This window comes from Chrysochloris asiatica, unplaced genomic scaffold, assembly GCF_000296735.1.
Source record: "Chrysochloris asiatica unplaced genomic scaffold, ChrAsi1.0 scaffold00018, whole genome shotgun sequence".
NCBI lineage: Eukaryota > Metazoa > Chordata > Mammalia > Afrosoricida > Chrysochloridae > Chrysochloris > Chrysochloris asiatica.
In genome coordinates this window covers 28,408,829-28,426,859 of record NW_006408536.1, presented here as the reverse complement: position 1 = coordinate 28,426,859, position 18,031 = coordinate 28,408,829, and positions in this window count along the sequence as shown.

The window sequence follows — 18,031 nt, the reverse complement described above, 5'->3', positions numbered from 1 at the left end:
TTAAAAAAAAAAAAGAAGGTATTCTTCAGGGCTTAGTCCACATGACCTGTTCTGAGTCCCTGGGATGCTACTAATACGTTTGTAAGTGAGTTAAATAAGAGACTGACCCAGGACAAATGTTTGTTAGAGGATGCATCCTTTCATTTCTGTCACTTTCACATTGATTGAATACTCACCTCCTCCCCACCTACCCCACTGTAACAGCCACAGAACGCTCGGCTTTTTGAAATGTTACCCAAGGTTCCTTTGTCATCTGTCACCACAGTGTTCCAATTCTTGTGTCATCTAGTCCCTGGGCACCTTTGGTTCTGCTATGAATTTCTCCAGGGTAAGAATTTAATTGTACAAAGCTACATGAGCTTGCAAATGAGAAAAGGAAAAAGAGAGCGAGAGAGTGTGTGTGAACGAAATTATAACTATAAATAACTACCAGAGTTAATCAGTTGCCTCCAACCCAAGGCAACCTCATGTGTGTCAGACTGGAACTGTGCTCCGTGGGCTTTTCAGTGTACGTTGAGTTTTCAGGTATAGATGGTTAGGTCTTTCTTTGGAGGCACCTCTTTCTTTGGTGGCCTCCAACCTCCACCCCTTAGCTTAGCAGTCAAATGTGTTAACCATTTGCACACCACAAGGACTACATGGTGTTGTTGCTAAGCACCATCAAGTTGGTTCCAACTCATGGAGACCCTGTATAGGGTTTCTGAGAGCGGCTGGTGGGTTTGAACTATCAACTTTGCAGTTAGTATGATAAGCAGTCCAGTACATATCCTAGAACGCCACAACTGGGCTCATATGTTGTTGTTGTTGTTGTTAAGTACCGTGGAGTCAGCGGCAATTCATAGTGACCCTGCACAGGGTTTCCAAGGCTGTAAATCTTTACGGGAGCAGAACGCCTCATCTTTCTCTCGCGGAACCGCTGGTAGTTTCGAACTGCTGACCTTGAGGTTGGCAGCCCGATTTGTAACCACTACGCTACCAGCGCTACTCTGGGCTCATATGTTGTTGTTGTTGTTAAGCGCCTTCGAGTCGGTTCTGACCCATAGCGACCCTGTACAGGGTTTCCGAGGCTGTAAATCTTTACGGGAGCAGAACGCCTCATCTTTCTCCCGCGGAGCGGCTGGTAGTTTCGAACTGCTGGCCTTAAGGTTCGCAGCCCGATTCGTAACCATTACGCTACCAGAGCTCAAATTCCAGGCATTAACAAATGGTGGTGTTGAAATTCACCAGTCTATGTGGTGCTCAAGATTTTTGCTCTTTGTTGGGTTGTTTCCCTTGTGAATACCTGACAAATGCTGCCAGGTTTGAAAAGTAACAAGCGAGAATGCTCTCTGAAAAGGCAGCTGGGGGAAATGATGTAAGTCGCTAGAGCAATTGCTGCCTTGAAATACACGTTTCCAAGGGCTGATGAAATACTAGGAGAGAAAAGAGGTCCCCTTGAGTGCCTTCCCAAAAGCAATGCTTATTTTTGGATCTAAACCAATTCTTATTAAAATACACATGCACACATTTTATTTTTAACAAATGCTATTCCAAGTATATTAACTAGCATCTTATCCTACATTCTCTACAACCATTGGCCATGACCTAAATAGGGAGGAAGGGAGAGTCCCCCAGAAATCTGCAGCAGAGAATCTGAGTGAAAGGACTTAGAGGGAATGACAGATGGCTGGCTCCATGGTGAGGGGCAGAGGGACAGACGGACACCTGCCATTAGCCTGCAGACAGAGAGGTCAGGGCTGAGTGCAGGAGTCCCCATCTTAAATTAACCACATTATTGGTGTTGTTAGTTAGCGCTGAGTCAGCTCCAATTGCAGTAGAAGGAATCTCATTGGCCGCCCCTGCGTCATCCTCGGGATCCGTAGTCTGTTGGAGTCCACTGTAGCAGCCACGGGCTCGAGCCATCTCCAGCTTACCAAACAGGATGTCCATCGCTAGCAATCAGTCTTTCCAGATGTTATGGCCAAAACATGCTATACAAAATCTCTTCATCTTGAGTTCTATAAAAGCCCAGATTCCAGTGAAAGTTTATTTACTACAAGAAAGCTCATGTGGAGAAGAATCACTATGTACTTTTTATTATTATTATTCATTTATTTTGGGGGATATGAGCAAGGAGTTAGAGTTAGGTCTAGGGTAGGTCTAGGATTTCCTTTTGTGTTAGGGTTATGGTTACGACTTTCGTTAATATTAAGGGTAAGGATTAGACTAGGGCTAGGCATAAGGTTTGGTCTTGTTTATTATCTTCTTGCCTGCATGGTTTCTGCTGAGAAATCAGTGTTTAGTCTTAGTAGTTCTCCTTTATAAGCAACTTTTCATTTTTCTTGAGCTGCTCTTAGCATCTTTCCTTGTCTTTGATTTTGAAAAGTTTGATTATAATATGTCTTGGTGCTTTTCTTTTGGGTTCTATCCTCTTTGAAGTTCCTTTAACTTCTTGAACAGCTATCGTCTCGTCTTTCATGATGCTAGGGAGGTTTCACTATGTACTTTTGTTGTTGTTGTTAATGTTTTATTGTGAATTATGTGATAGTTTACATGAGAGAACATTAGCTTTACATTCATCCTATCGTGTATCGTTTCATTGCCATGGTTACAATCCCCTCCATGCATCATCAACCAACCAAAGGGTATGCCCCATGGTCATCAGCACACAGCCCCTCTCCCTCTCTGGGTCTGGAGTCCCCAGCTGCTCCATCTCTCCATGTCATCATCTCTGCCTCCATCTCTGGCATCACTGTTTCTCTGGGTAGGTCTTTCACTCTGCTCTTCTCCCTTGATGGTTCCAGGGACCTCGACTATGTACTTTTTTAAAGCACTTTTTTGTCACTGGACCTGCGGGCTGAGGACCATATTCTCAGGGGACATCGTCCACAAAGAAAACGTTCTACATCTTACTTTGGTGAGTAGCAACTGGGGTCTTCAAAGCTTGTGAACAGTTATCTAAGGTGCATCTATTGGTCTAGAGCAAAGAAGAGTGAAGAAAATCAATACCCAAGGAGACTAATAGATAATGTGAACATCAGACCCTGAGACCAGAACTAGGTGGTGCCCAGCTATCACTACCAACTGCTCTGAAAGGGATCCGATTAGAAGGTGGTGGATAGAATGGGAGAAACCTGTAGAACAAAACTCAGAATGATAAAAGCAAGATTAGAGGCTTACTGGTTGATAGAGACTCAGGGGAGCCCAGAGTATGGCCCTTGGTCATTTTCCTTCAAGCCTGAAACTCAACTCACCTCCCCTAACCCACCACCCTCAATTTCAGCCAAACAATAGACAGTTCTACAAGAGGAACAGTAACTGTGGGGAAGTAGACCTCCTTACAACAGTCAACCATTTGAGAACAAAGGGACACATTTGTCCAAGAACCATGTTCTGAAGGCAGAAACAAGAAGGATCTGGAAGCAGTGATGTTGCATTATGGGGATTATAATGAATGGCATGAAGAAAATGTGCATGAATTATTGCCTGGAACACTGACCTGCTCTGTAAACCTTCACTCGATTCACTATAAAAAGCTTCTCAAAAAAAAAAAAAAGCTTCTCATGATTCAAAGCAAACTAGAGCACCCACAGAATTCCATTCCATTTTTCTCCAGGCGGACTTCCTGCTCACTCTCTCCTCCTTCCTTCATCCTGCTCACTCCCTGAAAGGAAAACTCATCATGAAGATGGTGTAGTTTAGCTCTGGCCCTCTGCTGGGTCCGTGGCCAGCTGATGAGGAACCAGCAATGTGTGGGGTTTCCCATGGACTGGGTGACCCTGAAAACAGAGACTGTGGATTGGGAACTGAATTCTAGCGAATTCTAGTGAATGTGCCCACAGACGTCCATCATGACCATAAAGACATCTGTATGCTAAACCTACCTCCTCCCCGACCCCACTGTCTTCCACTACCACCCAGAATCCATTTCCCTTTCTCACAGTGCCATGCTTCCACCCTATCAGGGTCCCCAGACATCCACATCTAGTGAGAACTTTAAATGTATAACTCCCACTTAATTATAAACACACACACACTGTCATTTATTCTGATTCATACAAACCTGAAGGACAGAGTAGAACAGTTCAAGACTGTACATCTTACAGAAGCAGACTCACACATCTTTCTTCTTTGGAGTGGCCAGTGGGGTTTGAATTGCCAACCTTCTAATTAACAACTGAGCACTTTTAATTGTTGTTGTTGTTAGGTGCTATTGAGTCTGTTTGACTTATAGTGAATCTGTTTAGGCTTTCCAAGGAACAACTGTTGGGTTTCAACTTGCCAACCTTGTGGGAAGTGCTTACCCTACAGTGCCATACCAGGAATTTTGTTGTTGTTAGATGCCGTTGAGTGCATTCTTACTCATAGTGACCCTATGCACAACAGGGCAGCACACTGCCTCATCCTGCAATGTTCTCATAATTATTGCACACTTGAACCCAGTGCTGCTGGCACTGTGCCAAATGATCTCGTTAGGGATCTTCGTCTTCTTTGCTGACCCTCCACTTTACCAGGCATGATGTCCTTCTCCAGGAACTGGTCCTTCCAGATAATATGTCTGAAGTATGAGAGACCAAGTCTCTTCATCCTGGCTTCTAAGGAGCATCTTGAATGTACTTCTTCCAACACAGATTTGTTTGTTCTTTTGGCAGTCCATGGTACTTTCAATATTCTCCTCCAACACCATAACTCAACTGCATCAGTTTTTCTACCATATTCCTTATACACTGTGCAACTTTCACATGCATGTGAGGTTATTGAAAATACCATGGTTTGGGTCAGGTGCGCCCTAGTCCTCAAACTTAGTGCTCTTGAACACTTTAAAGAGGTCTTGTGCAGCAGATTTGCCTAACGCAATACATCGTTTGATTTCTTGACTTCTGCTTCCATGAGTGTTGATAGTGGATCCAAGCAAAATGAAGTCTTTGACAACTTCAATCTTTTCTTCATTTATCTTGATGTTATTTATTGGTCAAGTGGTGAGGATTTTTGTTTTCTTTACACTAAGGTGCAACCTACATTGAAGAAATTATCAATGTGTAAGAAACACATCTAAACCACAAAAAAGCAAAGCTGTTGCCGTAGAAACAATTGTGAGGGTGGCGCAGAATTGGGCAGTGTTTCCTTCGGTTAGACATGGGGTTGATGGGAGTTGGAACGGACCCCAAGACAACTAACAGCAGCAACAATTTACATTACATGGATGTTTTCATAGAAGCTGGGTCAGAGTGAACCTTGGCACACGGGGAAGAGCTGGCTGGTCATTTTCATGGTAAACATCGTACCAGATAGAAATGCACTTTTCAGATCACAGAGCTCTGTACTTGTTCACAGAGCAGTCTCGATTGTGAGACAATATCTTGGTTTTTTCATTATTGCTCCATTTTTTACTTCTCTCTTTTTGTTCACTGAGTGTCTCTTTGGGGCTAGATGAACCGGGAAAAGGTAAATATGTTCCCAGCTCTCTAAGTCTTGCTTGCCAACCGTTTGGAGACAGTGACACTTTCCACACAGTCAAACACCAGTTGGACAGGAAAGCTCAAAGAGAAAACAGCTCTGTGAATTCAGGAACAAAATCCTGCGGTGAATTTCTTATACCAGTTGCCATTGACTAAATTCTGACTCATGGAGCCTTCCCCCCACCCCCAACCCCACCCCCGTGTGTGTCAGAGTAGAACTGTGCTCCACAGGGTTCTCAGTGGATGATTTTTATAAGTAGATCCCACTCGTGGTGCCCCCATATGTGTCACAGTAGAACTGTGTTCCGCAGGGTTCTCAATGGATGATTTTTCATAAGTAGATCCCACTCATGGTGCCCCCTGTGTGTGCCAGAGTAGAACTGTGCTCCACAGGGTTCTCAGTGGATGATTTTTCATAAGTAGATTCCACTCATGGTGCCCCCATGTGTTTCAGAGTAGAACTGTGCCCCCACAGGGTTCTCAGTGGATGATTTTTCATAAGTAGATCCCACTCATGGTGCCCCCATGTGTGTGTCAGAGTAGAACTGTGCCCCACAGGGTTCTCAGTGGATGATTTTTCATAAGTAGATCCCAATCATGGTGTCCCCGTGTGTGTCAGAGTAGAACTGTGCTCCACAGAGTTCTCAGTGGATGATGTTTCATAAGTAGATCCCACTCATGGTGTCCTGTGTGTTTCAGAGTAGAACTGTGCTCCACAGGGTTCTCAGTGGATGAGTTTTCATAAGTGGATTGCCAGACCTTTCTCTGAGGTGCCTTTAGGTGGGCTCAGACCTGCACCTTCTTTGTTAACAGGTGATAATGTTCGCTGTTTCCACTACCCAGCAACTCTCAATTTCCTAAAGAAGACATGAAAAGGACAAACCAAAAATTTTCATCTTACAATTTCTAGAGACAGTGTGGCCTCAGGAATATATATTCTATATTCTGTGGGAAAACCCAACAACAAACCACCGCTGTGGAGTCAAATTTCCACTCATAGTAACTCATTCCATATGCATCTGTAAAAAAAAGAATTGGAAAGTTGCCAAAATTCCCATGAGCTGGGAGGAATTCACATGCCCATGACATCGAAGTGACCTTTACATGAATTGTCAGGAAATAAATGAACTCAGGAAAGCAGCTTTAAATAAAAAACAAACAAACTGTTGTGATAAAACTACTGTCTTTGTCTGAGTTGTTTAGAGGAGCAAAGTCAGTGAAGCGTGTATACAAATACATCGAGAGAGATTTACTTAAAGGAAATAACTCACATACTTGTGGGGACTAGTAAGCCAAATCTGTGGGTCAGCAGCCATGCTGAAGACCTCTGCTGGTCCATGTAGTTGCAGAGAATAGTGACTCCAAATGCAGGTCAGGCTGCAGGCTGGAGGCCTCTGCTGGCTTACAACTCTACAGCTCGTGGTCAGACGACAAGAGGAATGTAGGGTCATGAGAGACAGACATCTTCCAGGACATCCAGTGACTGCTATATCGGATGCAGGCCCACTTTCCAATGAAAGTCCCCTGTCAACTGGTACTGGCTGCTCACACGCTCACATCACACAATGGAAGGGACTATAGAGCCTAGAATCAAAGCCCAGCCACGGAGACACATAACATGACCATCTCAGTATATAAAACAAAACCACCCCATTTTAAGCAGTTTTGCGTATGTGTGTGTGTGTGGCTGAAGGGAAGCCTCCTTGTTGTTTTGGAATGTCACGTGTGAGTCAAGTATAATTTTCCAATGGAAACTCTGAGTAATGACTAACAATATTTGAAAACGTTGTTGCTGGGGGCCAGCGAGTCGACTCCAACTCATAGTGACCCTAAAGGACAGAGTAGAACTACCTCGGGGGATTTCCAAAGTTGTCCTCTTTATAGAACAGACGGCCTCATCTTTTTCCTGTGGCTCAGCTGGTGGGTTAGAACCACCGACATTTTGGTTAGCAGCCGAGCACTTAACCTTTGCACCATCAGCATTCTTTTGTCCCCCGAATATAGCTCTGATAAATTCATTGCCTTACCGTCCTTCTTGGTTCTCTTTTTAACAAAATGAGTAGATTACTCCCATTGACCTGAAGATGAGAGAGAGAAGAGGAAAGGCTGGGTGGTCTGAAGTTTGGTGAGACCTGGGGATTCTAGAAACCATGGACAAGGACATAACTATGGAGGGCTTCTGCTGAGAGTGAAGTATCCAACTGATATGAAGTAAGGGGACATGCACAAGAATGCCCAAACTAGATAGTATTCATTTGACCTAGCCTCAATGGCTTAATGATCAGAGCTCGACTAAAGGAAGATAAAAAACAATTTTTGATAAAGGAAACAAAGGTAAACTGCTACAATTTTATGAACTTGACCTATACTTATGGATGTAGTAGCTCAAAATACCAACTGAGAGGGAAGGAGTCTTCTCATCAAGTATCAATCCTATCCCCTCTGTATACAGAATTTATAGGGACAGGCAACTTAGACATTGGCTACCTAAAATGAAGGGACGATAAAGAGCTTACAAGTTTTCAACAGGGAGTTTAGTTTAAGAGTGTGTGGGGGAAGATAGAGTCACCACTGAATAGTTTTCATCTTGTCTAGATGGGTCTGGTAAAAAGAGATGGGGATAAGATTCTTATGATTCAATAGTGAGTAATTGTTATCATGACTAATTGCAACTGTCACAACTGTAAAGGTAGAAGTTCTATAACAAAAAGGGGGGAGTAGTTAATCTTACAGTCCAGGAAAAGAAGACCCTAGGACCATCAAGGGAGAAGAACACAGCAAAATGTGAGACCCTATCCAGAGAAGCAGCGACACCAGAGATGGAGGCAGAGATGAGGACATGGAGAGAGAGAGAGCAGCTGAGGATTCTAGATTCATGGAAAGAGCAAGACTGAGTGCTGGTGGGCAGGAGGCAGGCTTGCAGAATGTACCCTTTGATTGTTTAAATGATTATGATTATATATTTCAGAGTGTTTTTGTATATATCCTCCCCCCGCCCTGCCAAAAAAAAAAACAACAACAAAGAGAAACAGAGGGAATAGAAGCAAATAGTGTTGAATGATGATGCACAAAGGGGACTTAATCATTGCAATGAAATGATGAGTGTAAAACGAATGTTCTTCCATGTAAACTATCACTGAATTCACAATAAAAACTTTTTAGAATGGAAAAAATGAGTAGATTATTTCTCATGCATTTAATAAAGATTAACTAACTAGAAATTAGGTTTTTCCTCATTGTGGTGCTAATATTTTTAGCACAGATCAAGAAACATGACTTTGACAAATCCAGATTTAGTCCTGGATTCTATCATGGTAATTAGCTCCTAATTTCAAAATGGTTTTTAAATTTTTTTAATTTTGTTCCCCAAGCTCCCAAAAAAGTGGTACACTAATGATGAATTATTCTAATTTGTTCATTAAAGCAAACCCTCAAAGGACATCCTTAAGACGATGTGTCTTAACCTAAACTGGGTCGTTATACATTCTTAACAATAGTAAAACGACAACTGTTTTCCGTTCAGAACACTTATACCAGTTCACCCGTCACCCGTCTGTCGCTGTGCCCTGCTGTGGTGGTTAAGGTGTTGCTGCAATGCTGGAAACACTGTGACCAGTATTTCAGATCTCAGCAGGGTCAACCAGGGTGGACAGTTTGCAGTAGAGCTTCTAGACTCACACAGGCTAGGAAGACAGTCCTGATGATCTGCTTACAAAAAGCAGCCAATGAAAACCCTATGAATCGCTACAGCATTTTATCCCATAGCTCTGCACAATAAACACTGGACTGCTAACCACCAAGTTGGTGATTCTAGCCCACCAGCCAGTAGTTCCTAGGAAGAAAGATGAGGCTTTCTGCTCTTGTGAAGATTTACAGCCTAAATAGGGTCACTATGAGTCGGGACCAACTCGATGGCACTTAACAACACAACAGTTGGTGCCCTGGTGGCACACTGGTTGAACTAACCAAAAGGTCGATGGTTTGAACCCACCAGCTGCTCCTCGGGAGAAACATGAGACAGTCTGCATCCCTAACCGAAACCCTATGGGGCAGTTCTACTCTGTTACCTGGAATGGCTGTGAGTCAGAACTGACCAGGCACCAAGGGGCCCAGTGCTAGAAGTTGGATCCCTCAGGCTGTAAGGATCATGAAGATAGCCCGAGGCTGGCAATGTTTTGTTTAAAACGATAGCCCTGCAGAGGAGAAGCAGAATTGTAACACGAGGAGCTAAGCTCAGAGGAGGCTTTTCTGAAGAAGAGATACCGACATTACGTAAGTAATCTGTAAAATACTTGTGTCTGTAAAGAGGCGTGGAAAAAGTGCTGGAGGCACTATGGAAACCCACTGAAAGAGGATGCAAAAGGATCCCCAGTCCTACAGGGTAAGGGGTTTCGGGTACAATGGTCCTGAAGCCCACCAATAAATAGCACAACCCATAGCAGATTTAGGCATTTTCACAAACACCAGAATTGAATAGATGATGGACTACCAGGAGAACGCACAAATTCATCTTAGAAGAAATATGGCCAGAATGCGACTTCAATTCCTTACTGTGGATACGCCATCAGGAAAGACACTAGAAAAGGACATCATGCTGGTCAGAGAAACCTTCCAGGAGATGGATTCACACAATGGCCATAACCGTGGATCCCATAGTCATGAAGATGGTGCACGGCTGGGCAGTGTTTCTTTCTCTTGTATATCAGGTCACTGTGAGTCAAAACCAACAGTAGCAAATTCCACAAACAGCACAGCTGATCCCCATTGAGAGAAATGGGGAAGGCGGTACTGTCATTGGAGCCAAGCTATTCAACAGTCTGATCCCATACAATGGATTACCGTGGGTTGTGGCCAACTCAATGACAGTTCATAGCTAGTAGCACCGTATTCGCCATTCAAATCCAGGTGTCTCATTCAAACATTGGCACTTGCACCCAAAAGCTCCATAGTCTGGAAGGCTTAGACTCTGAGTTACAAAGGGAGCGCATCATTGTTGCCATCACACAGAGCGAATTGGTGGAGATGCCATGAGGCACCAGCTGCAGAGGTTTACAAAGCATCTGAGGGGCTCTTTATTGTTGCAGAGCTGAGCCGTACAACTTGCTGCTCTTGCCAGCACTTTTGGGGAGTTTGTTCCTTTTGCACCGGGGGGTGGGGGGTGGGGGTGGGGTGTGCCTACAGAGCAGACCATGCCAAATGGAGATCAAAGCCATCGTTATCATGTGGATTTTGTGCCCAGTAAGGCCAGCGGCTCAGCCTTGCTATTCTGATGGTACGATCCCTGCTCCAAGCCCCCGGTTCCCTTCTGCTGTCCTGGAGTCAGCTCCAAGGTCTGTCTTCTTCACACCTGCCCCTACCCTCACTCCTGCCCCAGGAGCCCCCATGCCCACCCTTCCCTTTTGATTCCACTCGAGGCGCTCCACCAACCATCTCTCAGATGTCGCATGTGGCAAGATATCTGGGGCACCTTAAGCAAACCCAAAGGTTCCCGATGGCACAGTGGTTAAAGCACTCAGCTTCTAAACAAAAGGTCATCAGTTTGAACCCACCAGCCACTCTGCAGGAGAAAGGTGGTGGTCTGCCTTTTCCTGGGAAACCCCACAGGGCAGTTCTGCTCTGTCCTCTCTCCGACAGGGTCCCTGTGAGTCAGAATTGGCACAACGGCAGTGGGATTTTGGTGATGCAATAGAGACTCTGTAGTAAACCCTCTCACCTCCTGTGAGGGAGCCCCGGGTTCCATTCCCCACTAAGGTACTTCATACACATCCAACACCAGTCTGTCAGGGGAGGCTTGCATGTTGCTATGGAGCTGAATGGGTTTCAGCTGCCCTTCCAAAGAAGAACAAAGGCCTGGTGACCTATGTCTAAAGTCAGTCAATGAAAACCTTGTGGATCACAACAGTATAATTTGCAGCTGATCATGGTGGGTCAAATGATAGTGGATGGTGGGCAGTGGTTTGCTGACTCCAGGGCAGCTACCGCATTTCCATTTCCAGGATCCCCCCTAAAAAGATGGAGAAGTAAAACCACAAATGCTTATCTTATTCCTTCTGGGACAAGGAGGATGGTGTTGGATAACTGTCATCTTTTTGTAATCTTTTCTCTGAAAACATGGACAGATGGACAATTGCCACTGGGTGGACCAGTTTTGGGAAGTGAGCACTGGTAACTTCTGTCCCTTCACAGATTGTCTCAGGTTGGGCTGTTTCATTCTCTAGACCTCCAAGCTCTCTTGTCAGAGACTTCCCTCCCAACGCCAGGAGCTTTGTTGTTGTTAAGTGTCATTGAGTTGGTTCTGACCCATAGCAACCCTGTATATGGTTTCTGAAGAGCAACTGGTGAGTTTGAACTGACGACCTCACAGTTCAAACAGCTATGCAGTCTGGTGCATTAATTAACCTATAGCTCCACACTAGGACTCCAATTTTGGGAGCAGTAACTGTTTATTCAAGGGGTTAGATTACAATGGTGCTAAAATAAGAACAAAGGAAAGGTTAGTTTAAATGCAGGTTCATCATCTTCCCTCACCTCCAAGTTCCTGCCCTAAAACAACTGAGAAAGAATACCACCCCCAGGTTATTTACCTTTTGCTTTCTATTTTTAACCACTGTTCTGTTGAAAACATCTAATAATCTCTGGAAGCTGTATCAGAGCCCATTTAACCCTTGGCCAGCGATTGCATTTATTTTCACAGCTATTTCTGTCTTCTGCGAAGAAGACTGTTTGTTTTCAACTGGGATTTTAGGGGAGGTAGCTCAAGGTCAACCTGTCTGGTCGCTTTGTCCACCAGGTGCTCCGGGTCCTTGATAAAACGGTACTCAATTCAGAGCGACTTATCTTGTGTTGTTTTTTATGTGGTTCAATATTTCCATTACTTAAGTTCCCAAAAGCTAATAAAGCTTAATGCAATGTTTCTGGTGGGAATGAGTACATTATGCTCTTTAGTCTGGATGTTTTCCTCTAGCTAGAAAAAATGTTCCAGAGACGATCAGAAAAACCATGCTTTGAGGAAATACATCAATTGGATCTCACTCCTGCTGCCCCCCAATTGAACTGGAGCTGTTGAAGTAGAGAGTGGGGGAGGGGCATGAGGGGGCACAAGGTGAATTGAGCAAATGAGGAAATAGACTTAATTCTTGGTTTCCACCTACAACTTCTGTCCAAGTGTACAGGGGAGCTTTTGGGTCCTGGGTTCTTGTCAAGGCTCTTTATTTTGCAACCACAGAGCATTTCTTTTTTAAGAGGTTGTGGTGAAAGGGAGGGAACCAACTCTAGTTTGTTATTCTTCCAGCCTTAGTAAACAGTTTTACAATAGAAACTATGTAGTTATTTGAAGCTAATAAGCCCTCACTGAACCGCCACCTAACCAAACCCAACTCTCTGAGTCGGTTACAACTCATCGCCACGTTCTAGGACAGTATACAACTGTTTCTTAAGGTCCCAAGCCTATCGATCTTTAAGGGCACAGAAAGCCTCATCTTTCTCCAGCTGGTGGATTTGAACTGCCCAAGATGTAACCTACTGCACTACCTAGTACAGGTGAAACTCACCTAGAGTGAGAAGAATCCCAGTGGAGGGTCAACCTGAGTGGGTGGGTTGGGTGAGAACTCAAAGGGCCCTTCTAGAAATGTTCTGTCTTGTTTTAAGTGATGCTTATGCAATTGTCTACATAGGTAAAATAAGGAGTTCTGGTAACGTAGTGGCGTTATGAGTTGGGCAGGTAACCACAGGATCAGCAATTCAAATCTACCAACCTATCTGTGGGGAAAAAAGGAGGCTTTCTGCTCCGGTAAAGATTTACAGCCTCAGAAACCCTATACAGAGTTGCTATGAGTCGGAACCAACTCCATGGCACACCACCACCACATTGTTGTTGTTGTTAAGTGCCGTCAAATTGGTTCCAACCCATAGTGACCCTGTATAGGATTTCCGGAGAGCAGCTGGTGAGTTTGAACTGCCAACCATGCAGTTCAAACAGCTTTGCAGTCTGGTGCATTAACCCCCAGCTCCACACCAGGACTCTACCATATAGATAAAGTATACTTAATGTGTTTTCAATTTCTTGTATCTAAATAACATACATTTAGAACATTCATGATTAAAGACAAAAATGTGGACTAGCCCAAGGCAGGGTTTTGAGAGAACAGTGGTTCACTGGCAGAATCCTAACCGCACACGTGGGAAACCCAGGTTCAATACCTGGCCAATACACCTCATGTATAGCCATCACCTGTCTGATAAAGGAGACGGGGGTGGAGCTTAGAATGTGGAGCAGTTTTCAGCCGAGCTTCAGACTAAGATGGACAAGGAAGGCCTGTCGAGCTACTTCTGAGAAACCCTAAGAATTACAGTCATCCCAGCTGCAACCGACCGCAGAAGTGTCATAGGACGGGGCAGTGCTTTGCTCCGTGGTGCATGACATCCTCAAGTGTTGAGGGTTGACTTGACCGCAGCTAATATAAAACAAAAACTTTCAGGCCCATGAGCCCAAATTTTGTCTTTGTTCCCTCCTTCCCCTTCCCACCACAATTTCACCTGCAATTGTTACTTTTGTTGCATGTTACTTAATTCTTTTCTGTTGTTTCAGGCAGCTTGGAAAAATGTGTTCATAGGCATATGCTAAGAGGTATAAACTCTTGAAACATTACATTTTTGTGTCTAAGAACACATTTGAAAATTGGTTGAAAAGTTGAACATTTTGGTGAGCTGAGTTGGTGGAATGGGAATGGTATAAAGTTATATGGATTGTGCCTTCGAAGGTCAGAGGGGTTTTTTGCTGCTACTACTTATTTGGTTTTCATTTTAGTATTTCTGAATTTCATTGAATGAAATGACAAACAGGACAGTTTTTCTATCAAAGGAATAAAGAATTACTGAACTTTTAAAACACCCATGAGATGTGGATTAAATTGAGAAAAACAGATGAATCTGTGTGAAAATTAATATTCTCACACATTGACTGATTTCCTACCAGCGTGCAGAACTTTCGGTAGAGTGAAGAGTATGTCTCCTATTAAATTGCAAGCTTCTAGAGGCTAGGACTGTATCTTCTTTTATTCTGTCCTGCAGAGCCATAAAATGCTTATTCACTTAAACAGAATTAAATGACTGCTTCTAAAAGGATCTACAACCTTGCTTGCTGAAAGTGAAGAGGACCTAAAGCATTTACTGATGAAGATCAAAGAGCACACAGCCTTCGGTATAGATTACATCTCAATGTCAAGAAAACAAAAATCTTCACCACTGGACCAATAAACAAAATTCTTATCAACAGAAATAAGATAGAAGTTGTCAAGGACTTCATTCTTCTTGGATCAACTATCAACACTCATGGAAGCAGCAGTGAAGAAATCAAACAGCGTATTGCATTAGGAAAATCTGCGGTACAAGATCTTTTTAAAGTGTTGAAGAGCAAAGATGTCAGCTTGAGGACTAAGGTGTGCCTGACCCAAGACATGGTATTTTCAATAACCTCATATGCATGCGAAAGCTGGACAGTAAATCAGGAAGATCGCAGAATGCCTTTGAGTTATGGTGTTGGAGGAGAATATTGAAAGTGCCATGGGTTGCCAAAAGAACCAATAGATCCATTTTAGAAGAAGTGCAGCCAGAGTGCTCCTTGGAGGCCAACATGGTCAAACTTCATCTCTCACACTTGGGACATATTGTCAGGAGGGACTAGTTGTTGGAGAAGGATATCATGTTTGGTAAGGTGGAGGGTCATAGAAAAAAAGAGGAAGACTCCCAACGAGATGGACTGGCCAAGTGGCAGCATCGATGGACTCAAGCATGGCAACAGTAGTGAGGTTGGCCCAGGATCGAGCAGTGTTTCGGTCTGCTGTGCATAGGGTCTGTATGAGTCGGTGCCGACTTGATGGTACCCAACAACAACAACAAAAGGATCTATTTGAGGTTCAATCATTTTTGCTAGATGGTCCATAAAATTGCTATTTTAAGAAGAAGAAATCGGTTGCCATTGAGCTAACTCTGACTCATTGTAACCCTAGAGTAGAACTCTGCTCCAGATAGTTTCCAATGGCTGGTTTTTTGGAAGTAGATTGTCAGACCATTTTTCTCAGGCACCACTGTTGTTGCTTTTGTTGTTAAGTGTTGTGGAGTCAGTTCCTGCTCATAGTGACTCTGTATATGGTTTCCAAGGAGCAAGTGGTGAGTTTGAACTGCCAACCTTATGGTTCAAACCAACCTTGCAGGCCAATGCTTTATCCCACAGCTTGAGGACTCAAACCTCCAACCTAGGTTCACTGTTTGCACCACCCAAGGGCTCCCCTTCACTTTTTATTGTGAAGTGAGTGAAAGCTTACAGCTCCCAGCTATATATTTGGCTACTCATATGCTGGGTTTGTCTCAATATTCCAATCCCCTCCATGTAGCATCGCTCGTCCTGCTTCCTCCTTGGGTTTCTTGGTTCCACTCTTCCTTCTTTCCCACACTTTTGAGCTTTGTCCTTGAGAAAACGCTGCTCTTTTGGTCATGAATGGAGGACCATTCTACGGTGTGCATAGCTCACTAGTGTGGTTGCCACCCCCTTGTCAACCCCATATACCTATCTATTGATTGAATAAAAATTGAGCCATTGGGGTAAGTTCTGTTCTAGACATGAAGGATGACCAAAGGTCAGAGTCTTGGGATTCCACCATTCTTTTTCTGAGCTGGCCATTTTTATGATTTTTAATTTTGTTCCACATTTTCTCCCACTCAATCTGGGATCTTCTAACATAATCTCTTTCAGAGCAGTTAGTAGTAGTAGCTAAAAACCATTTTTTAGCAGTTGAATGCTTAACTGTTGTACCACCAAGGGTTCCTGTTTGTTGCTGTTAAATTATTAAGTGTCATTGTGTCGATTCCGACTCATAACAACCCTGTATAGGGTTTCTAATGAGCAGTTGCTGGGTTTGAACCACTGACCTTGTGGCTAGGAGTCCAGAACTTAACTTACAGTCCCACACCAAGACTTGAATAATTGTTTAGGAAGTCCCAATTGTTTTAGGCAAAGTGAGATCTAAAAACATCTTGGCTCATTAAGAAGTTATAACTCTTGTACTTTAAAAGGAAATTGGGGGAAATTCGTTTCATACAAGTTGCAGTTTTCAATGATTTTCATATAAAAGCATCTTGTCAAAACGATTACCTACTTTTTCATTAATTTATCCAATTTGGGCTTCCTCCCTAAAGCAAATAAAATATCAGTTTCACACTCAGAGCACCATATCTGTCATATTTATGTAATGTCTGAATTTTGCAAATAAGTTCTGGCAAAGCTGTTTTTTCAAGTCAACTAAACTGACGAGTAATGGAATCGGAATTGTTTGAACCTGAGTGATTGTTGAAGTTGCAGCAGATAGAGCTCCTGGAAAAGAAGGAAAAACCAAAAAACAAACACCCTTATTTGTGATAAGTCTATATCACAAATATATAACTTAGAGGTAAATAGCCACAAGTATATGTTTCCAGAGTTAAATTACTTTTAAATATAATACCCAATATTTTAGCTAGAAAACTTCTATGATGGTTACCAGGGATGGGAGGGAAGGGACATTAGTTATGGGTTAGAGGGTGGACACATGTTAACTTGGAACATGAGGAAGGCAATATACAACGAGAGGAAAGTTGTCACAGGAAAGATGAAGGCCGTGGAAGACACAGGAAGAGTGCAAGATTTAATGTGAACAGAGGTGAGTACTGTGAACTGATGGTGCATGGAGGGGATCACAATCACTGAAATGACACAAAGTAGATGATTTGTTGAATGTAAGACTGATGATCAGTTCTATAAACCTTCTCTCAATTCACAACAAAAAGTTCAAAAAGAAAACTAAAATAATACCCAATTTTATTTTACAGCATCCAGTGAAGACAGTAGGAAGGCATGATTACTGCCATTGTTGTTGTTGATGTTATTATTATTATTCCTTCACCCTTTGGCAAAGTGGACCAATAAGCAACACCATCATAAATAAGTTGAAGTCATCAAGAAGTTCCTTCTACTGGGATCCGTAATCAACACCTGTAGAAAGAGCAGTCAAAAAGCAAATGATATATTGCTATTGGTGTTGTTAAATGCCATCCGGTCGATTCCAACCCATAGTGACCCCATACAGGCATTCCATTGAGCAATTGGTGAGCTTGAACAGCTGACCATGCGGTTCAAACCAACTTTGCAGTCTAGCGTATTAACCCACAGTGCATTGGGCAAATCCACGCAAAAGTCCTCATCTTAAGATGTAAAAAAACAAAGATGTCATTGTGATGAGTAAGGTGGGCCTGATCCAAGTCCTGGTCCTCATGTATGCAAAAGCTGAACAATGAAAAGGAAGACAGGAAAAGAATTGATGTGCTTCAATGGCAGTGCTGGTGGAGAATATTGACTAGGCCATGGATGGTCAAAAGAGCAAACAAGTCCGTCTTAGAAGAAATGCGACCAGAATGCTCACTTACTTTGGACATGGCATCAGCAAACACCAGTCACTAGAACAGGATATTATGTTTGGGAAAGTGGAGGATCAGTAAAAAATACGGAAAATGGCTGGCATACTTTACCACCACTATGGACTTGTGTATGCCAACAGGCATCA